This window comes from Ailuropoda melanoleuca, chromosome 1 (genome assembly GCF_002007445.2).
Source record: "Ailuropoda melanoleuca isolate Jingjing chromosome 1, ASM200744v2, whole genome shotgun sequence".
NCBI lineage: Eukaryota > Metazoa > Chordata > Mammalia > Carnivora > Ursidae > Ailuropoda > Ailuropoda melanoleuca.
The window spans coordinates 57780889-57805096 of NC_048218.1; the positions used below are offsets into that span (position 1 = coordinate 57780889).

Consider the following 24208-nt stretch of genomic DNA (forward strand, 5'->3'; position numbering starts at 1 on the left):
AGGTCCAAATGTGGGTCAGTTTTAATTACACTATACAGAATTCAGTGTGCAGTTTTTAAATCCTTATTATACAGCACAGAGGAATGGGCAGCTCTCCAGCTAATCAATTTTTTAAAAGTACATATATAAAATTTTTAAACCAGGGTAGACAGACAGTGGGTGGAAAAAAAATCTTATAAATGAGAACAAGGGTTACTTAAGAGAATTATTAGCGAAACTGGGTCATGAGCAAGTTCTGTTTTTAAAACTTCAAAGTCAGAAACAAACTGTTCCGTTGGTAAGATAGGAAACTTAAATAAGGTACACAATGCCCCTTGCTCTTTAGTTTGAATAAGTAACAAGGCTGCCGCCAGTTTATGGTAAACACCTACAGGGGCACTAGCTTTCACGGAAGCATAGCTATTTCTTATTCTGTCATTCTTCACACTTCATCCCTTTCAATGTTTATCGCTCATGGCAGGGACGGTAGAAAAGAAAAAAAATCACAAACTACCTGTTAAGAGTGAAAAACAAAGATGAGGGAGAAGAAAGAGAGAAAGGAGAGCAGAGTGCACATGTGCTGAGTAGCAGACCCTGGGCATGACTTGGCTCTGAGCACCATCTACACCAACTGGGGCCAGAATCAACCCATGCAGTCTATGTTCAGAATCCATCCTGTCCAAAAGCTTCATCAGGTGCAGGAGAGCTAAAACACTAAGCCTTCAAAGACAACTATCAGCAAAAAATCCAGAAGTGAAGATGCAGGCAGTCAATGCTGGGCATTTAGCAATAGCACAATGCATTTTTGAAAAAATGTTCTTTGGCACAAGCCCTAATGATGATCCCCCCCCCAAAAAAAGGACCTTAAATGAATGCTCAAAGTATTTTGGGGACTTTTGACTGAGTTGTCATAAAGCTCATCCATTAAAAATGCAGCATGGAATTCTATGGGTTCAAATATTAGCACTTTAACATGTACTAGCTGTGTGATCTTGGACATACTGCTTCTTCTGAGTTTAAGTTTTCTCATCTGTAAAATGGGGAATAACACCCACCTAAGATCATTGTAAGCATTATCATTAATACAGATAAAACATCTGGAATACAAAAGTCACTCAATAAATGTTAACTATTAACCCAACTGTTATGAATTAAATTGAGCCCTCCCCTCAAAAAACAAAAAATATCTTGGAATCCTAACCAAAGTAAAATGGGTCCCACAAAATGAGATCTTATTTGGAGACAGGGTTTTTACAGAAGTAATCAAGTTAAAATAAGATAATTAGGGAGGGCCCTAATCCAGTATAACTAGTGTCCTTATAAAAAAGGGAAATTTGGACACACAGATAATCATGAAGACATGAGAATGTGAAAAGACACAGAGAGAAGATGGCCATCTCTAAGTGTATAAGAGAGAAGCCTGGAACAGATCCTTCCCTCACAGCCCTCAGAAGGAAGTGGCCCTGCCAAAACACTGATATTGAACTTCTGGACTATGAGAATAAAATTTCTCTTGTTTAAGCTGCCTGGTTTGTGATGCAGCCTAGCAAACTAATACCCAACTAATAAAAAATCTCATTAATCATCAATGTTTACCTTGACTCATCATGGTCAAAGATGTACATCTGACGTTAGGCAAGACAACTTTATGAACTCTGCTGAGTAATAGTCTATTCCGTATATTATCTAGAGTTTTTTCCTTCTTTCCTGATTGCTGTTCAGGCAGGTACTGCTACAACATAAACAGGATGGCAGGAAAAAACTGGTTTACTATAATTAAGATCATCTAGTTTTTATTAGAGATAATTAAGATAAAATCATACACACAAATTCATCATCTACTTTTCTACTGTTGAGGGAGTTTGCATAGGAGAGTATCAGGACAGTTTCCCACACTAATTCCCTTCTGGAATCAAGAAAAAAAGAAAGACTTATACAGCCATTTACTCATTGCCAACTATGCTCCCTAAATCTGAGGCTGCTTAGATTGTGACAACCTTCCCAAAAGAACCACCTAATTCCCTAGGACAGATGGAAGAGTACATGGTTTAATTGGGGAGGATGGGTTCTTTATTGTTTGCAAGAGGTTGGTTTTCAGGGTATCTGACTTTCAAAAGAGGGGTGATAGTTGTCTGGGAGTTGCATCAAAGCCCTTCCATTGAAAGGTACATTTCCATAATCATAGACATTAAAGTGGATGTGATTATCCTCATCTTGTTTTTCTTTAAATAGCCCCAGCCTTCTACAGATATGTAGCATGTGTATTTAGAAATAGTGAGTCTAGGGGTGCCTGGGTGACTCAGTCATTAAGAGACCTAGTCTTCGTTTCAGCTCAGGTCATGATCTCATGGGTCATAAGCTCGAGCTCCATGTCAGACTCTTAGGATTCTCACCCTTTACCCCTCCCCCCACTTGTGCCTGTGTGCGCTCTCTCTCTCTCTCTCAAATAAATAAACAAACAAATAAATAAATAAATAAAATCGTAAAAAAAAACAACAAGAGGGGAAAGAAGAAAATTAATATGTAGGGAATACTAATGAATGTAGTGCACCGAATATAGGATTTTGTATACCTAAGCTACTTTAATCCTCACATCTATCATTTAAAAGATAGATGCTCTTATCACCACATTTTAGACAAAAATGAGGTTTAGTAAGGTTAGGCAACCTTGGTCAGGTCACATAGCTACTGCAGTGTAGAACTGGGATTTCAATGCAGGCCATCTGGACTCCAAAGCTCCAAAATTCAAACTCAAGCAATAGAGTTAGAATCCAGATATCCTAAAAGGTATCCGCAATTCACAGACTCCTTTAAAGCATCTGAAGTCACATAGATAGTAGATGTCTTGCTAAATCTGACTCGGTTTATTCTCCTTAAGAAGAAATCAGTTATTTACAAACACAAACTTCAATCAACTTGGATAAAATTAACTCCAGCATAAGAATACCTGAAGGTCTTTTAGATTCAGTATAGTGATAGCTTTTTTATGATTCGTATTCTAGCAACTTGACATAGTCCATTTACTTCTTGGAGATAAGCAATCAACTCTCAAATCTCTAGCAGGAAAGTATTCCACATAAGGTATCTTACACTAGACCAAGAATCAAGAGCTCCAGGTTCGACTTCTGTATCTCTCACCTACTAGACTGCATAACACTGACAAGTACATGAACTTTTCTGAGCTTATTTCCTCACCATGGATACAAAAATGATGTTAGATAGATGACATTAAGGTCCCTTCAAGTTCTAACACTACATGATGTTTAGAATGTCTTCTAAAATATAAGAAGCAGAGGTAACATAGGCTAAAACCTCTAAGACAATCTATGTGACAATGTCCAGGCCAGGATCTCTGATCTCAGGCAATCAGATGGTCTTTCTTCAGTATCTAAGTTATAGATGTGATGGTACTGATAGAAATAATAGTAGTGTAGCTAAGATTTATTGAGTACTTGCTATGTGCAAACCACCAAACTAAGAATTTTATATGTATTGTCTGATTTTAACCTCAATAGATGAGGTAGACATTATTATTTTCCAATTTTCCAAAGAAGTAACAAAAGAACAGAAAGATTACTAAGTTGACTGGGTCTATACTCATAATAAGTGGTGAAACCAAAAAGAGCTCTATTGACATATCTTTGTTTCCTGAACTAGTCTGTGTGTTCTCCGAAGACAAAAACTTTGCTTTGTTCATTTAGCTTAGCACTGTGTCTGGCAAATAGTGAGCCTCCATTTACTGTGTAGAATTAAAAGAAGAAAGAAAATGAGGAGGGGAGGGTGAGGGGGAAGAAAGGGGAAAAAGAAAGTATATTTAGACATGCTATGTTCTTAATAAATGTTAATTTTCTTCCTTTATTTCTTTAACCCTGAAATCATAGAAAAATCCACAGTTATGCCCAGGCATCCTAGGGCTTGGCAATTTCTCCTTCCTGGGGATTTTACACTATACTTTCTAGTACAAGTCAGTGAAGCAGCTACTGTTATCTGGTTTGGTATTTTAGCTAATTGATATTCTCGCCTCGTCTCTTAATTTCTAAAGTTGAGACTAACAGAGGAATATAGTTTATTCTACCACACTAATGTTCTGGGGAAAAAAGAATGCCCTTGATACTGGCCTCTCACCCACTGGTATAAACTAAGGTGAAAGAAAAACTGTTCTCAGAAGAAAGGTACTTCCAGGCCTAAAGGCACCCAACAATAACATTAACTAGTGGTATCAACATTTGAGAACCCTAAAAAAAATATTTTGATGCACTAGACACTGGCCCATTCTGCAGCCTCTGCCACTGTCATGTGACTGCCACATGTGGCACAAAATGGATCTCTAGACAGGCCTATCCGAAGCATGTCTTAGCTACCCTATTTTGACTTTACCTCTACTTGGCTTCATCTCTACTTATTTACAGTTAGAATTTAGTGAATAACAGAAACCATAATTATAAAAATGTATATAGTAAACACGGGGCCCATTACTTATGTTCAGCAAAAACAGTTACAGATTTTTAATATAATCTGATCTTATACAAAGAAAGTTAACATACATTTCATTTTTGTGTTTTCAGTGAGGTAGAGATTGGGAAAGACGGTGGGGGGGGCAGGCGATAGAAAGACAGAAAGATGGAGAGGGAGAGATGGAGAGAAAGTGATTGCTCAGGAAACCAAGGGCACTGATCATATTAACAAAGATTTGTTTATTCCTATGCTGCAAAGTATTTCTAAAGTGAGAAGTAACTTAGTCATTGAATATCTCAGCATTGTGTGAAAAATAGGTATAAAGACTTTTCTCATAGTCAGCAAAAATAGATATAAAGCATATTGCAAATAGTGTTATGTAAATTCTTGATTTTAATGAGGATCAATTCTTACATATTCATTTCTCATTTTAAGGACAGAATTTATCAGTAGTCTCATCTCTGTCTAATGAGCAGTATGAGAACTAAAGAAAGTCCAAAGACCCATCCAGAATATATAACAAGTAACAAATTTCTAAGACTTTCTATTCCTCTATTTCTAATACAACTCCAGACATGTTTTATTCATTCAACATGCATTCATTCAACATTTACTCACCACCTACTCTGTATAAAGCATTGTATTAAAAGGCTGTGGATAGTCCTCTACTTATCAGGTACCTGTGTTTCCTACTCTCACAGAGGTTAAATTCATACTACGGTGATTAAAAAAAAAAGCAGATTAAATGGAACAATAAAAAGAAAAGATACACCAGCTCTAAGATTTTTGTTACCAAATACTAATGGCAACTTCTTAGCCTTTTATTAATTTAGCATTGTTAAGGAAAATAATGCAAGTTATTTGAATAAGTTTTCAATATCAGGAATTTGAGACTACCAAATACATTATTTACTTAAATACTTTTTATATTAAGTTGCCACTTTTTATATTGCATTTAAAGAACTTGACCTAATTACTATAAGCTATAGTCTCTAATAGCTTGTCTATGCTAAAAATGTAGATATTTATCAGAAAACAGGTAGAGCTATTAACATTTAAAACATCAACTCCTAGGAAAAAATACCAGGCGACAAGGATTTGTCAAAAGTAAAGGTTAATATTCCAGCCTTAAAATCTACATCCGGATTTTAGACCCTTTTCTAGGGCAACCATTAAGTAAGTTTTACGTTTTTTCCTCTCTCACTTCCCCCCAACTGCAACAGACACATGCACAAATCAAGAAATCATCTTACAATATACACTTAAATTTTCTGAATATGCCCCATGTGTCCACTAATAGCCAAATGCTTTCAAATCTGTTCAGCTAAATGGATCAATAACTACATCCAGTCTCACATTGTGGGGTTGCCAACATGGTGAAACTAAGCCAAACACAAAATGTCTGCACCAGGACAAAAATTATTATCCACCCAGTAATCTAGAGAGATCTACTTTCCCCAGGTATCCTTTAGAGAACTTAACATGCGCATCATCTAGGGCAGTCAAGAGCTATTAAAAAAAAAAAAAAGTTGAGACTCAGGACGAAGGATTTGGAGAAAATAGTGAGTTTTATAACAAACCAATGTAATAGTTTAACGTCTACATCAAATAAGAATCTTTCAAACTCAGAGTACACAAAATTCGTAACATCTAGAGCAAACTGCTAACAAGCTTCTCTGTGCACTCGCTCATATGACACAGCTGCAAGAAACAATTGAGCAGGTGCAACCAAGCTTTTGAGAATTCCTGCCTGTTGCCCAGGAACCACAACACCGCACAGTTGAGATTTTAAACAGGTGCAAACATTTTTTTTCCATTCCTCTAGTGCTTGAGACAGTGCCGCAGACAGTACATCTGCAACCCACTCCTTACCTAAAACAACCACCATAGAAAATAAACTCCAAAGCGGCAAAAAAAAGTTTGAAAATAAAACAATAATGTCAAAAACAGTTGTTTTGTAATAGTCTCTGACTCCATATCAGCAGTCGCTTTAATAATACAGTTCCATAAAACACTCTCTAATCTCTTCACCAGATGAATGCTTTGTAATTAAAATTATTCTGCCTCATCAAATCTTAGAAATGTTTATTTGATTCTTACAATAGAGTGAAATGCAAGGTATGTATAAAATGCACTCTCCTTTGAAACTGTCAATATTTATAAGTACTCAAAAATTAACATTTTCACATTATGAAATCTGTAAGCAATTTTAATACACAAAACTAGTAACTTGTCAGTTAATACACAGATTTACATAACTATAGGTAATTCATATACATACCTGTGCAGCTATGGGGCACAGACAGATGTGCAATTTATCAGGCACTCTGAAATGCAAAACAAATATATAAGTAAAAATTAATTTTGTAAATGGAGCCAGTATTTATGCTGAGGCAGTTTCTGCAGAGAAGTAGAAAAGATTGCAATCCTTAAAGAGGTGAATAATTTTATATCTATATTTTCCCTAGCAGATATTTCAGACCACACCAAATTCATATGTGTGAATAAACACACACAGAGAGTCCCTTAGCAGTGTTATCAAAAACAAGTGCCAGGCAAGGGACAACGACTCACTAAGGCCCCTAAAATGAAAATGCTTTCACTAGAGGACAAAGCAAACACTTAAAAATGATTTTTTTTTGTATACTTCCAACACAATTGCCTTCCTAAAACAAATATGACTGCTACTGTCTAAAATGAAACCACTCAGATTCATCTGCACTCAGTTTGGATAGAACACTGGTGAGGAACAAAGGTGCTTGTGTAGAGCAATCCACAAACATGCATGCATGCATACATACATATATACATACATACATAAATAAAAGTAAACCTTGAATGTTCATTAACTTTAGGTTACAAGAGCAAATAGAAATGAGATTGTTTCGCTACAAGAGGGAATGCTAAAGTCACACCAGATGTAATGCCTCAACCCAGCACACTTTGAGAAAACTGCCAGTGAAGTCGGTATCAATACAGAAGACAAAGTAAATCCAGCTCAAAGTACGCAGAGTTTACAATTAGACCTGAAACATATTTGTATGTAGGTGGAAAGGGCATTGCAGCATGTGGCCTCTGGACTACTTGGACCCTTCAAAATATTCCACAATTCTTTCTGAAAGCAAACTGAAGTGTTTCATTTACATACTCTTAAGCATAGTTAATGAAGGTAACATATTAAAGCCAGTAGGTCTACACACATGCTTCAAAGTGTGTAGAGGAAATAATCAATTTTGATGGTGATTCAATGAAACACCATCTACATACACTTCTGATGGGACTGTGAATTGCTAAGAACTTTCTGGGAAACTATTGGCCAATGTGTATCAAGAATTTAAAGTTCAAAATTTTTACTCAATAATTTTAGTTCTAGGAATCTATCTCATATGACTGAAAACCTTAAATCTACAAAAGAAAAATGTTTATGATAGCAAAAAAAACCACTAAAAGCACACTAAATATCCAACACAGAAAAAGTAATTAAATAAAGCATACCACATCCATGTAAAGGAGTATTTTGCAACAATCCATAAGGTAACTTTTGGTACTATAATGTTATATAAACATGTAGGGTGCCAATTGAATGGACATAATGAAATTGTGTAGATGAGGAAAAAACAGAAAGAACATACAAAAATATTAAAAATGATTATATCTTAGATAATTAGATTATAGATAATTTAAATTTTTGCTTTTTACTTTTGCATATAGTCTCCCCAGTAAACATTACTTTTATAACAGGGAAAAAAATATTAGCTGGCAGGATAGGAATAAAAGAAAAAAGTTATACAGTGCCATATGGAAATCATAAGTCTAACCTTCCTAAGTGAAATAAATTCAGTCACACATAAAATCCACTAAGTATACCTACAGCGAGAAACTCATCTTCATTGCTTCCTCAGAGGGGTACAGCCAGGGTCTCTTTCAGCCCACTGCTTTAGAATCTACACCAGTAATTCAATAACACATTTTTAATCATCTTAGTTAAACTTCTTTAATTACGCAGAGTGAAATGATGGCAAGAACAATTTAGGACTGCAAATCTGTTCAACCTATTACAGACTAATTTATTCACTAAGTCAACAATATTTAGTGAGCATCTAGTACATGCAAAGTGTTGTATTTGGCATTACGATATGCTAAAAGATAAAACAGAACATACCTTACCCTCATAGAGCTAACTACTTAAAAGTGCTAAAAAATAGGCTCATATACTTCCTATTAATTTTGCTGGAAACCCAAAACTGTTCTTAAAAAATAAAGTCTTAAAAACAAAAAACCAAAGCAAGAAATATGTACATGCAGTTCACACAGAGATGTAAACGTAATACAGTTTAAGGTGTTTGTGACAGATACGGTACATTTTAAAACAACAAAACATGTATTCTTTCATATTATTGCACAAAACTGATATTTAGGTAACATTCAAGAAAGAGTCATGAGTACATAAGTGTATATCCCTTACAAAATGCCCTAATAAATTCCTTTAAGTATTAATTTTGTTTCTTATATGATCTACTTTTTGTTAATAGAGAATTATATAAAGGAGATCAGGTATGAAGACATATTAACCCAACCTCAGGTGCCAGATGTCTAAGCCTGTCTTAGATTATCTAAGGCCACACAAAACATATGTACAATTATTAACAGGCTATAGTTAATTTATTGGCAACCAAAGTAAGTAAGTGGTTACTTGCTAACCTTGCCAAAGACACTGTTGTGAAACTATAGTAGTGGACAGACGAAAGCTGAGGGATCTCTAACAGCCAAAGGTGGTGATGGGGGTGGGTTAGACCATTTTTGTCATGCAGATAAAGTGATGCAGCATAGAGCTTCACTTAATAGCAGTTCAGCCTCCTTTTGGCCCATAACCATAATGTAACCAGCACTTGCCCCTCTGAAGCAACACGCAATGGTTTTAAGGTTTGGTCAATGGGGTCACCTTGTGCGAAGTGGTGACAATAACGAAGAGAAGCTACTCATATGATCATTGATCTACTGATCTGGAGCTCACAGAGTTCCGCACAGCAGCAGTTGTGTGAGGGAGCACAGTGGTTAAGTGATTAGTTTTTGCCATCAGACAAACGTGGAATCGAATTCCAGCGTACTCTCTTCAATTGTGTGGTCCTGAGCAAGTGACATTTTCCGTCAGTAAAATGAAGATCATATTACCTATCCTATAGGATTGTTAATAGGCATGTAAAGGAACTAGCCTAGTGCCTGCTATAAAGTAAGCATTGTTGAAGCACTATTAGTACTGCTCTAGTTGTTTGAGAAAAGGAGAGGGTATCTGTCCCTTTAAGCTAAAGTGCTAACCTAAGCAGGAGTAAGGAGATAGAAAGATGGCTTACTTAAGATATCACTCTATATTCCACAGCTCATCCAAGAGCCAGTTCACAGAGTACCTCTGAGTCAGGAAACACTGTAACAATAGTAAGAGCCACATTAAGCAACCCTAACCAGCCTTCTGAAGCACCATTCTAATTACTGAAGAGGAAGACAGTAGAATCTCAGTATTATGTGCAGCAATGCCGCCCATTTTTCTGAGTGAAAAATGAAGGCTTATTTCCCATACTTTACTGAAACAATCAGGGACAAGAAAATAAGGAAGGAATAAATGTAATTATTCAACGGGAATGAGGCCAAGGTGTTGTGGGCTCCTTAACAGTCAATCACAAGTGACAGAATCACATTTTATGTTTTCTAAAGAGATCCTGCAAATGACCTGAGCTCACAAATAATACAAGATTCACAAATAGAAGTAAAAAATATTATAGTCAGTTTTTCTCTCCTGGTTTGGAATATATAAGTGAAGGAATAATGATGTTATTCTGACAGTCCTTATTTCTGTTTTGATTTGGAGGACAGCACAGATCCAGAATTGTTAAATGGTGTCTTCGGAACACCATGCAGATATAATCCCTAGAATGGTTTGGGTCACATGAGGGTGAAGTTGCTATCAGCACCATTCCAGATGGAGATATACTATAGAGGATTTGTGTTAAGTTCTTTTTACTTCCAGGTTGGCACAGCTGTATTCCCCAATGGGAACTGAGTAAGTCCAATTCTGTGCTGTGAAGTATAGGAAAGTTTATCTTCCCTCCATACTGGTTAGGCTTGGCTAGAAATGGAAGAGGGGGGTACTCGTGGGCCATTAATAAATCGAATAGCTAATTCATTTAAGGCACTGAAAAGGGCCTCAGCAGGGTCTGCAGGGTCCAGTGACTCCATAAAAGAGCTCTGGACCTAAATTTAAACCACAAACTACTTCCCCAGTGACCAAGTGAGCATCCTTAGGAACATTTTAAGTGCTTTACATTTTAAGTTTGACCTATTTTGAGAAAAGACAGTTTGTAAACCAAAGTATTTTTACTTCATTTCGTATGTGTTTACTTCTGGACCCACTACTGAGCCAAGCTGAGTGCTCTATCATTATTATATTGTTATCATAAAATGTTGAATTTAATCATCAATAAAGCCAATTTCATTTTTAAAATTGAGGCGTCCTAATTTCTGTCATTTTATCTGAACAGAAAGCCTATGAAGGGTAAGAGGAATTATAATTTTAAAAGTAGACTTGAAAAACTAGTTAATTATGCTTATTTTTGTAAATTACTAAGCTAGATTTAGCCCTTCACACTTAAACAAATCTCTCTTCCTATCAGAAAGAGAAAGTATGAGAAGAAACAGTTATCTATGTATCAACCCTGTGAAATGGAAATAGATAAAGGGCAATAAGGAAGGAAAAGGAAATCATACGATAAATACCCGTTAGGCCAAGAGCACAGTTGGTCTGTCTACACCTTAGGTCAGACTGGCTATAATAAAGCCACTAAATGTATGAAAAACTAAGCTTATTTTAAAAATGCTAGGTTTGAATTTTCTAGTATTAATGGCTATGAAACAATTTAATATCAAAGTTTCTGTATAACCATGATGAATTTGAACTCTCACAAAGAAATCTGATCTATAATGTACTGTAAATAACTATTTATTCTGTAATCCACACTTCACAGGAAATTAGAGAAAATAGTTTTATTAAATAGGTGATATTTTAAAACTTTAATTCTTATATCAAAATTTAAGAGATAGTCAAGAAAATGAACCAAACTAGAATTTAGATAAACATTAAGAATTATATCCTCATATATAAGTTGAAGTTATGATAACGGAAAGGATTATTCTCAGGCAATGTGAAAATTCTACTGACCTGCATGTACACATCCCCGGGGTATCAGTTTAGATATTTTCCTCCTCCAGCATCTGATGACCTGTCCTTAATCTTGTCATAATAATCATAACATTGCATTGTAATTGTCTTTTACATAAGACTAGGCATGTTAACAGGGATGTTTGTCTTATTCACTATTACATCTCTAGTCCTTAGCACAATACCTAAAAAATAGTAGGTATGGCTTAAATACTGGTTAAAGAAACGTTGAATAAATTGTGTTACCATCTATTCCTGAAGATTAAGGAAATTCATGCTGTATAAAAAAATTAGGAATTACATTCTTAAATTATTTTTCAACATTTGAAGGACTGACCTTCTGAACCTCTTTTCTTTTACTTTCCATCCTACTTTTCCTCTTAATCAGTACAAAACCAAATGATGAGAATCCTAGTCTCAAATGTTCACAACAGATTAGAAAGCCTACTTGGTCTGGCCCCAGGGTGGGCAGAGGTGAGGGCTCCAAATGCCTCTTGTTAACAGACAGCTGGTATGGTATGGTATGGTAGAAGCTGAGTCAGAGTTCCCTGAAAGAGATCTGCAGTCCCCGACCAATTGTGTGGTCCTTCTACTCTCTCTGAGGGGCCACCTCCAACTGATGACAGATCTCACCATTATTTTATTCTTTTGTAGCATTTATGACAGTTTGAATTATTCGTGTGGTTATTGGTTTATGTGTTTATTCTCTTTCACCCCACTAGGTCGTACACTCCATAGAGGCCATATTATTTTGTTTGGCACTCTATATCTAGGGTCTAGTTTAGTGCCTGACACACAATAAACACTCAATGATTATTAGATGCATAAATATGAGGTTTGGAGCAGCAGCTTTCAATCGAAAGAGACTGTAAAATTAGGTAGGTAACAGCTACCCCTACCGTTGTTTTTCCTACATTCCAACTCTGTCTACCACATGGAAACCTCAGTCCTGTAAGAACGCTTTTATTATAAATCTCATTCAATCAATGGCAAATCAGGAAAATTTCAAAAGCAATTCTAGGTAGGCTGAAGGTGGAATATCTAGGAGAAGCAAAGGAATTATAATGAGAACAGCAACCACTTCCAATTAGAAGTTTGGGGTTTGAATTCCAGCTTACTAAGTGTGTATCCTAGGGAAACTTACATAATCTCCCTAATACTCAGTTTCATCTTATTGAAAATGGGGAGATTTTATCTACACACAGAGTTGTTAATGGTGATTGAATGAGATTATATATGTAAAAGCAGCTGGTAGTATAATTTATGGCATTTAGGAAAAGAGGCTCATTACAAATTAGTTATTTTGCATTGGCCAGACAGTCTGCAGCAAGATAGAGAGATGATTTGACTAAAAGCCCAGGAACAGACAACTTAGATAAAGAAAAATGGAAGAAACAAGAATTTAAAGGAAGAAAAAAAGTAGGGGTGCTGGGGACTATAACTAAAAACATAAGACAAAGTAGTAGGAATATAATAACAGTTAGAAATGGAAGAGATTTTAACATGATAGAAAAATTACCAAGAAATCTATTACCTTTTCCCTTAGGTGACACAGCCTTCCCCACATATAAATAAAATAATTGCTACTATTATAGTTAGGAGAAAAATCAACTGAAATGTACATTAAACACATATTAGAGGTTTAACATTCTTCCCATGATTTCACATGCTGGAAACTCAGCCTGTGTAAATATAGCCATGAACTTTATTATTTACTATGATAAAGTAACAGCATATCCTCCTGTATGTACTACCTGCAGAGTTATAAAAGGCAAATGTGTACTTGCTCTTTAAGTACAATTTCAAGGCAGCAGAATGTAGAGTTAGGCCCTTTCTTTGCATTCTGTGCTTATCAGACAGTGGTTACCAACACTGAGGAAGAAAACTTGGTATCATGAAAACTTTATTAGAAATTCTTTTTTCACACTTCAGTGCTTTCATTTTTCTCACTGCTTTAGTCAAACTTATGTCAGCTCCCTCAGTAAAATGATTCTCTAAATCATTATTTTCATGTGTGTGTGTGTGTGTGTATGTGTGTGTGTGTGTATTCTTTGATCTGTTCCTACATAAAGAAAGAGGAAAAGAGGTATTAGATGCATTGCATATCAAAAGTAACCACCATGCCTCCATACTTCCACCTCAAGAAATGTCCATCTGGTATCAAAAAGTTCATCAAAAGAGCCATTAGAATTTATAAATTGCCCACCTGTGGTGATAAAATGGTTTTTTAAGTCTATGTTCTCTTGAAGACTGTCATCTTCATGAGAGCTGAAATTGTGTCTATTTTTCTTTCTTTTATAGCATTACCGATATACAGAGATAGGTACCCAATATGCAGTTACTGAATATTTCATTCATTTATTAAACAAAAATTTATTGAGTATTTACTATGCACTAGTCATTTTTCTAGGTAGTGAAGATAAAGGAATGAACAAAATAGATGAAAACTTCTGACCATAAGCAAGAAAAAGAACTAAAATATATAGAATGATAGACAATGGTCCATGCTAAGGGAGTAAAATAAAGCTAAGAAGGGAGAAATAAATGTTGGAATGGGGGATTTGGGGTGAAATTTTAGATAGGGTAACCAGTGGTGATATCATTGAAAGATCATATTCAGGTAAAGACCTGAAACAAATGAGGGAATTAAGTAGGAAGATATTCTTGGTGAAAAGGTACTCAAGCCAAAGGAATAGAAGTAGAAAGGTCCTCTGGGAAGAGTATGCTCTTCTGTTTCCTATAAAATATCAGGCTAGATTCATAGAGAAATATTCCTTTTAAAACACAGAGGTGCTATATTTAAAAGAGAAAACACACAAACACATATATAAACAAAAATTTTTAAATGTTTGATCTCATGAGAAAGACATTAAAATTCCAAAATGATAGAAAGAAAAAGGAATATAAAGGACAGGTCATTTGGCATATTATTACAATGCTACCACAACACCCAGCCATGTTATCCAATTCAGTAATAGTCAGGATATCTCAGGGACACAAAGCAGGTTTTCAATAACTGCGATCACAGAGAACAGCAACCAAGTAATATACCTGGAGTACCTAGAAGAAGCAAATCTGCTCTGTGAGGACACCTTCAACAACCCAGGCCATGTTGGAGTCTCATAGAAAAAGCACACCATGATGAAGAAGAACTCACGTATCAAAAATACCAAACACATGAAGAAAGGCTTTTCCATAAATAAGTCAGCAGATACAAAAGTTTTATATTGAACTTTTATATCGAACATGAACATTAAGTTAGAAAATGAACAGAGCATAGTCTTAAGATCTGAAGTGACAGAATATCAATCTCAGACTTCAGTGGGGCAAACATTTAAAATGATAAGAAATTTTAAAAGAAAAAGGAAAAAAAGGAGAAAAAAATGAACAAGGCAGATTTGATTAAAAAAGGAAGACATTCATAGAATTGAATTTTTATTAAAATTAATATCTGAAACGAGGCTATATCAAATTAGATGCAGCTAAAGGAAGCATTACTGAACTCAAAGATAATTCCAAGGAATTTACTCAATAAAAAGATGAAAAACATAAAAAAAGATTAAGGGATTTAAAAGAAAATAAAAAGATCTACCATGTGTCTAAAAAGTATTTGAGAACAAGGGCAGTTCAAATTTTAAAAAGTCCTATTACATGCTATTTATGAGAGACTTAGCTAATATATGAAAGAGAATGTTTGCAACTACAAGAATAGTAAAAACTAAGGTAGGCATATTAATGTTTAATAAACTAGATTCTAAGTAAAAGCATTATTAAAGAATAAAGATGGTCATTAAATAATGAAAGTGAAATGGTTCATCAACAAGATACAGTAAACCGTCTAAGCATCTAACAGCATAGATGCAAAATACTTAAAACACAAAGAGCAAAATTCTCAATCATAATGGAAAACTTGGTCATATTTCTATCATTAATTGCAAGAGTAACCACATCAAAAAAAGTAATGATAATTTAATAAGGCGAATATAATTAACAAATATAAAGCTCTGAACCTAAGAATTAAAAGATATTCATGTCTTCCAAACACATATGAAAAATGTACAATAACTGACCCTATATCAAGCCACAAAGTAAGTCTCAACACATACTAAAGAATTAAAATCATTATATTACCTCCTCTAAGCACAGTTAAGCTCAGATTTTAATAACAAAAACATGCTCTTCCCCTGAATTACCTCCAGTAATTAGAATTTTTTCTTAAAGCTTCATATAAATCACAGGTCAAAGAATAGTGAAATTTTTAAAATTATAGAAAATATGTAGAACTTAATGAAAATGAACACAATATATAACAAAACTCAAGGGATGCAAAGGAAGCAAAGGAAATATATAGCTTTAGATTTTTATGAACAGGAAGAAATCAGAGATGGAGACAAACCATGAGAGACTCTCAGCGCCAGGAAACAAACCAAGGGTTACAGAGGGGAAGGGGGGGTGAGGAAATAGGGTGACCAGATGATGGGTATTCAGGAGGGCACGTGTTGGGATATGCCCTGGGTGTTATATGCAACTGATAAATCATTGAACACTACATCAAAAACTAATGATGTACTATATGCTGGCTAACTGAACATAATAAAAAAAATAAAAAACTTAAAAATTTAAAAAAGAAAAAGAAAAGGAAAATGCACAGCTTTAGATTTTTATGTTAAAAAGAAAAAACTAAAAATTATCAAGTTAGAAGAGGTACAATAAAATAAAACCAAAATGTCAAAGCAGGAAAATAAAATAATATCAGAAATAAGCGAAATTAAAAAAAAAACAGACCTAACAACAGTTAACAAAATAAAATTTGGTTCTTTGAAAAGACTAATAAACAAATTGTTGGAAAGTTTTTTAAAAAGAGAAGGTATGAATAAGCAGCATTAAAAAGGAAAAAAAAGAACAAATCTGTTTAGAGATTTAAAAATAATTACTGAATACTATGTACAACTTTATGCTATTATTTAAGCTAAATATTCAAACTATTTTAGAGCTTATATGAATAGACAAGTTTATTGAAAAATATAACTGGCAGGAGCCTGGGTGGCTCAGTGGGTTAAAGTCTGATAGTTGATTCCAGCTCAGGTCATGATCTCAGGGTTGTGAGATCAAGCCCCACCTCAGTCGATTGGCAGTGGGTGTGAAGCCTGCTTAAAATTCTCCCTCTCCCTCTACCCCTCACCCCACTCAAAAAAAAAGAAAAGAAAAGAAAAAAGAAAAGAAAAGAAAAGAAAAGAAAAGAAAAGAAAAGAAAAGAAAAGAAAAGAAAAAAAAATAACTGGCTTGGGAGGAGCTAGAAAACCTAAATAGACTACTATAAATAAAAACGTTACATAATTAGTTAGAAACCTATATAAACACACACACACACACACACACACACACACATACATACACACAAACACCAGGCCTGAATACATTTGAAGACGTCTAATAAACCTTCAAACCTAGTTATGATCTGTGTTATAAAAACTACCAGAGAAAACAGTAAAGTATCTCAACTCATTGTATAAGACTATTAAAAATCAATATCAAAACTAGATAAAGGTGTCATGAGAATGGAAATTATTTGCAATAATGAAGATTAAGAGGTACAACCAAGCAAAGAACACTCAGGGAAAAAAGATAATAGCTATCATTTATATACCTCCTAAGAGGTGCTTTGCCAAAAGTTTTGTATGTATAATTTAATCTGTACATTAGCCCGGTGAGGTAGTTTTATTTTCATCTTTATCACAATTTTATAAAAGAAGAAAGTGATGCTCAGGGAGGCTCTTTAAATCTATTACTTAAATACTACCTTCCACTGTTTCCTCATCTTTTTAAAAGTACATTCAATTAGAACTTATGTTTTTATAATACTAAATCTGATTTTTTAATACAATATAATTTTGACTTTCAGCAGTTTTATTATGATATTCTTAGCATTATTTTCTTCAAATTTATTGTTTGGAGTTCACTAAATTTGAATCTATGTATGTCTTTTACAGGGAAGTTTTTACTTTTATTCTTAAAATATTAAAATATTTTTTTCTGCCTCATTCTTATTCTTCAATTACCTATATGCTAGATATTTTTAAATGTCCTTCAGTCTTCTGAGAGTCTACTTATTTTTTCCATTCTTTCTTTAACTCCTTTATAGATAGGATGCTTTTTGTTGCTCTATCTTCAAGTTCACCAACTTCTTCTGTCACCTCCATTATGCTATTAAGCCTATTAATACTTTATTTCAGATAATGTATTTTTCTATTCTAAGCTTTCCATTTGGTTATATGTTCATATACATATATTTCTCTTTCAGATTTCCTATCTTTTTATTCATTTCAACAATATTTTATTTTACCTCATTAAGCATAGTTTGTAGTAGCTACTTTAATTTTCTTGCCTGATAATTCCAACATCTGGGTCCTTTCAGGATTGTCATCTCTAGATTTTCCTTTCTCTTGAGAAACAGAATTTGTTGTGGGTTTTTTTTTTAACTAATTTGGGGTTTTATCTTGGACACTGTCAAAGTTAATTGTGGATACTCTGAATTCTGTTACACAGAGCCAGAGAGTACTGATATTTTTGTTTTAGCAGGCCATTAACTTGGCTAGTCTCAAATTGCAAACTCTGTTCTATTCTGTTCTCAGTTGATTGCTTTCAGTATGTCCTATATATATGTTGTTCAGGAGTCAGCCAGAGTTAGGCACAGTTTATATAAAGAATTTGAGGTCCCTCATCTCTATCTCTTTCCTTTCCTGAGTTGCCCCTCACTCTCTGGCATCTGTACTCTTTGCCAGGTTTCCTCCAATCAGAAAGCAGTGGGCTTTCTTTTGAAGATTAGTTGCCCTATCTGCCCTTGCAGATACCCTAAGGAAAAGCCACAAAAAAGTAAAACTCACCCCACTCCATGCTAGTTGCTTAATCCAAGTTTCAGCTCTCTTCTAAAATCTTCCTACTATTGTCCACCCTCCTAAACCTTCAGATCATTGTATTGTGTCTTATTTATTTTGCTTTTGTTCTGAGTTTATGGTTGTTATTTGCAAGTGAATTGTTTGTTAGAAGTTTATTTCTCCATACAAGAAGCAAAACTCTTATTATTAATTGGGGGAACAGAAAGCTCTAAAAAAGTATCAGGAAGTATAGATAAAAATTATACTAAATAGGCTAGAAATATGTCACTTGCTTTTGGGAGAGGCCTGAACACATGAAGAAAAGGGGCAATAAAGTGGGTAATAAATTTAAAGAAATACGTGCCACCAAAGGAGTAAGACTAGCAGTGAAATTCAAATACATCAAATCCTCAAAAGTTTTGGAAGCAGAAAAAAATGTCAGTCAAATGTTGCAAGACCAACGTTTTTCATCAGATCTCAGAACCAAAGTAGGAAAAACAAATAGATAAAAGAACCTCTGTTCAAAGTTGTGTTTTTTTTTTCTTGGCCAACATTTACAGTAACCCACAACACTTCTCAAAGCTTGAAAAACCATCTCGAGAACTCACAATGATTAAGTTCCTAACTAAATTATATTTTCTAAATTAAAAACAAGCACACACTCAAATGTAACTTTTTAAAAAATGAATCTAAAACACATTCACTTTATAGATGAAAACAGAGCCCATACATCTTTATCACTACACGATCTGTTTTCAGACTTGATACATTATAGGACATGATAACATCAGATAAAAAAAATCTCATTGAAAACTCAGCAAGAATCTAATTTCTGCAAGAGATCTATCATTTGAAGTAATTTTATTATATTCTTTTCTCCTTTGGTATGCCTCTGGACCTAATACTATCAGGGTACAATGAAAAACAATAGCATTCCTTCAGCCATCAGAAGATATGGTTCCACCATTGAGCATCTGTGGGACCTTGGACAAGTCCCTTCACCTATCAAGGCTTCAGTTTGCTTATATGAAATGTGAGGCTAGAATAGGTGGTTTCCATTCTCCAACTGTAGCATTCTCTGACTATACATAGCCTTATTTCTGGATTCTTCAATGTTTTAGGCATTATTGTATGATTTCTACATAACAGATCTGGCAAATTCCTCAGACCCCTGGCCTATGGAAGAGATTTCAGAGGAGATAGATTATCCTCTTTAGAAAAGTGAAGACAAGAAAAAAAAATGTAGGCGCCCACATCCAATTTCAAGTAAATCATCAACTGATATCTGAAGTTGTCATACCTACGAAGGCAAGAACCATATTCACGTCAGTACTTCAGGTGAGTGGGATAATTTTGTGAATGGTGTGTTAAAATAATTTTAAATGTGAAGGTTAGGCAATCGGAAATTTGTTATGAATTTCAAGAAAAAGATGCTATAATATTATTAAGATTCTGAGAACTATAGATATATCTCGTTACAAAAACTCTGCTGAGAAACAAAAAATGGGATGATAAGTAGTGCAATGCTCTTTACAACTGCCTAGATTACATTCATCCAAATAACCTTAATAAATATGCATTAAACACCTGGTTGGTACAAGGTTCTCTACTGTCCACTGTTAGACACATACATATAAGAAAGAATTTTACATCTGCCTTTAGGGAGTTTATAATTTATCAGAAGCAATACATACTAGGAGACATACAGACATAAATAATAATAGTGCATAGCAGGAAGAGGTAAACACTATGAACAAGGAAAAGAGAGCCCTGTGCTTCAGGCTTTCCTCCCAGCAGGGAACTAAGCAAGTGGGGATCACACAGCAGGAGGTGTTAACTACACAGCCTGAAGGACACTCAGAGTTAACTAGTGAAGCAGGAGACAGTGGAATGGCTAGAGGAGCCTGGAGAAACACAGGCAGAGCTGTGGACCTAGAGGACCAGTAATCAGTTGAAGATCTAACAAGTGTCCACTTAGAAGATAAAATTCCTTTATTACTATCCTGAAGTGACACAAGGTTGATTCTGTGCAGCTGGAAGTTAAGAAAGGAGAGAAGTGGAGTGAGTTTTCTATTATGGGGAAAAGGCTCTTCCAAGGTGAGGAAATAAGACCAAAACCATAGAGGAGGAATTTTGAGTTTGTCTAGTTTTCCGCCTCATGAACATGTCAATATAAGCAGAAATTATATGAACAAGTAACAATTTTTATCAGTTTACAAATTCTGGCAGGCTAAATTAAACCTAAAGATGAGGACAAAATTACCTTCAAGTTCCTGTTTATAACTTCCTATTCCCTAAAAGGCTATTTATATAGTTCATATGTGAAATTCAGTTGCGTCCTTTCTAAATCATTCTATTTAAGTGTGAAATGGTTGGAATCAAATATCACTGGTCTTCATTTTGTTCTGAAAGGGCAGTAAGAACAAATTAATCTATAATCACACTAATGATAAGAATAAGAATTTTAACTTCTTCCTTTGAAATGAAGAGGCAAATACTTTAGCCAAGAGCTTGCAAGTTTAATTTACAATTCACAAAAATCTACAAACATAAATTATGTGGTGAAAATTTCCCTATTCTTACTTGAATATAACTGTAATATTTTGAACATCAGCTTTAACAAAATGAATAAGAGCACAACAGAGTTCAGATGAAGCTTATTTCTTGCCAAAATTCACATGAATGCCAAATACCTTCCAAGCAGATTGTGTGGCTACTTAGTACAAATGAATCCTCTTGCTCTCCATTCAAACTAAAAAATATTTCCTCAGATTAGACAATTGTCGCTAAGTTACGGTCTCCCTAGTCACTGCCTCACAGTGAGAAAGACCTAAGGGAGACACAGTGAACCCTTGAGAACACTAGGGTACTATATTGTGGGTTACCTATGTTGTGCTTCTTCAGAAACAAGCTATAATACCAGAAAGAGAAAGTATGTTATACATAGTCCATGAATCTTGCTTTATAGGATAGAGGAAGGAAGAATGAAAGAAAGGAAACCAATATTTAGTTATACTCTACTTTGGGCTAGGCACTTAGCAAATGTTTCACTATTTAGTCTTGTCACAATCAAATGAGGCATTAACACCATGTGATGCAAGAAAGGAGTGGAGTTCAAAAATGCAAAGTTATTTTTCGGACATCATGTGTCACCTAACTGATGACCCCGTGACTTGATCCCAGTTTGACTCTGAACCATCTATTCTTTCCCATACATCTTCTTTTTGTTCATGTCCCACTTTTAAAAGGTAGCATACTTCCTTAGGATCACAGCTCTGGTAGGCAGGAAATTCCCCTCAAGCTGTTTTTGGGGAAACTTGTTTGTCAGGGGTTATATACCGACTGTGTTAATGGTCACCTCCTCTTCAGAGCTGGTGCCATGACTCACCTATAACAAAACAAGTTGAAGGAGTGTTTGCCTAAAGTACAACCCAGAGAATTGACTTCAAAAGTGGTGAGTCTCACAACTAAGATGATAGCAGCAGCCTGTCCAGAGGCTGATCAAGGAAATCTTGTTCTTCTTCCACTGATGTTTGCTCTTTGGAGTCCCCGGGTGCACTCTACCATTGTTGGAACTACAACTGTAGTCTCCTTTCCTTCCAGGCTTCTCTCCAAGCCAAACTTATCATGTCTAGTTCTTTGGTTATCATAGGTACTGTCAAACCCTAGACCTCACAAAGTTTCTACTCTTTGAACCCCTTTAATATTGTCTTTATAACCTAGTGCCAACCCCATGATCCATCACTTCCTTCTTTTGTTAATACTCTCAATTCACTTTCTGGTTTTGCTCGGTCTCATTTACCAGGCTCTCTTGGTTGAGATCCTAAGATGAGGATTTTAGTGTAAGTAGTTTATAAGGGGCATAACCCTAGGAAACACTAGTAAGGAATAAAGGAAGTGAGGCAGAGTAGGGAACTAAAATAGACTCTCAGCAAAGATAACCATCCACAGTTCCTCAGATCCCTGTTCTTAGGTATTGTGTCTCACATCAAGAGGCAGAGTTTGCTTCTCTCCATCTTGGATCTGGGTTGGACTTTCACTTTTTGACCACAGAGTGCAGCACAGGTCACACTGTGCCAGTTCTGAACAAAGGTTGAGAGAATCCTGGCAGCCTCCTCTTTCGCTCTCTTGAGACACAGACCTTGTGTGAAGAAGCTCTGAGTAGATTGGTGAATGATAAGAAACCATGTGGACAGAAAGAGCCCAGACAGAACCCAGCTATTCCACCCATTACATGAGGCCTCAGACCTATAAGTAAAGCCAGGGTAGACCTTCCTGACTGAAACAAGCTTGCAGTCAAGTGCAGCTTCATGAGTGACCTCTGGTATTACTAGGCAGAGCAGAAGAATACCCCAGCTAAGTCCAGTCACCCCACAGAACTGTGAGAAATAACAAATCCTTATTGTTTAAAGCAACTGAGTTTGGGGGTAGTTTGTTACACAGCCATAAATGAAACATGTAGGAAGTCACTAAGGGGTACATTTATTAAGCAGCTTACTGCTATGGTGAACTAGAGCTCAATCCTACTGGACTATGCTGGCAAACAGGGCAGAACATGCCTCACAGTTAACCCATGTAAAGGGGGAGGATGCTAGGGTATTTATCCACTAAGTTGCCACCAGTTATTTGCTCAAGGCTTCTTCTAGTGACATGAACTCTTTGGCACTTCAAACCTGCCCAAAACCTGAGCCAAATTTGCTAAAAATCCAGAAAAAAAGCACTCAGACAGAAAGTCACAAGTATCAGCTGTAAGTCCTCAGTAACAAGAGATGAGCGTATGGAGAAACAGAAACACTGGTGAAGACCCAATGCTGGAGCACCTGCCTTCTCCACTCCTAGAGCTCAGGAGCAGCAGAGGCCCTTACAAACACACAGAATGTAACTGCTATGCATCCTCGGCCCCCACACTTAGCTGGGCCCAAAGTGCCTTAACAAATCTCCTCAATTTCCCTAAGCAACTCTCTCCACTTCTGCATATGACATCTGTTTCAAATCTTCCCTCTTTTCTGAAATCTTCCACTCCACCCCCTGCCCACTCAGTATCTGCTCATTCAGTGAGAAAGTCAAGACCATTTGATCTACTTTTTGGTACCTTACTTACAAACTAGCTGCATTCATATCCATCTATTTCCCCTTTCCTGCTAATGCTACAGGAAAGGATCAACCTCAATCCTGCATTCAACCACTCACCTCACTATCACTGAAACCCCCTCCCTTAGGGCTTCTGCCCCTTACATAATTGCCTAATCTCTCTCTCTCTCTCAACAAACAAATCTGGTCAAGCCACTGAATTACTGAAATCCTACATATTGTTTTCATTGCCTGAAATATACTCTTTTCTTCCTCACCCATCCCCCAGATGCTTCCCTGGCAAACTCCTCTCCATCCTTTAGGTGTTTTTTTTTTCAAATTATGTTATGTTATTCACCATACAGTATATCCTTAGTTTTTAATGTAGTGTTCCATGATTCATTATTTGCATATAACACCCAGTGCTCCATACAATATGTGCCCTCTTTAATACCCATCACAGGCCCATCCCAATGCCCCACTGCCCTCCCCTCTGAAGCCCTCAGTTTGTTTCCCAGAGTCCATAGTCTCTCGTGGTTCATTCCCCCTTCTGTTTACCCCCCCCTTCATTCTTCCCTTCCTTCTCCTACCAATCTTCCTGCTATTTCTTTTTTTTTTT

General features: G+C 35.6%; 1 protein-coding gene across 23 annotated transcripts in view; it reads right to left on the minus strand.

Moving 5' to 3' along the window:
- ZBTB20 (zinc finger and BTB domain containing 20) overlaps nucleotides 1–24208 on the minus strand; it is a 761796-nt gene that overhangs the window by 550045 nt on the left and 187543 nt on the right. For all 23 annotated transcript variants that reach the window (XM_034659426.1, XM_034658883.1, XM_034658692.1 and 20 more), the window contains one exon: nucleotides 6716–6761. The gene's annotated coding sequence lies outside the window, so the exon portion shown is untranslated. The remainder of the gene's footprint in view (nucleotides 1–6715; nucleotides 6762–24208) is intronic.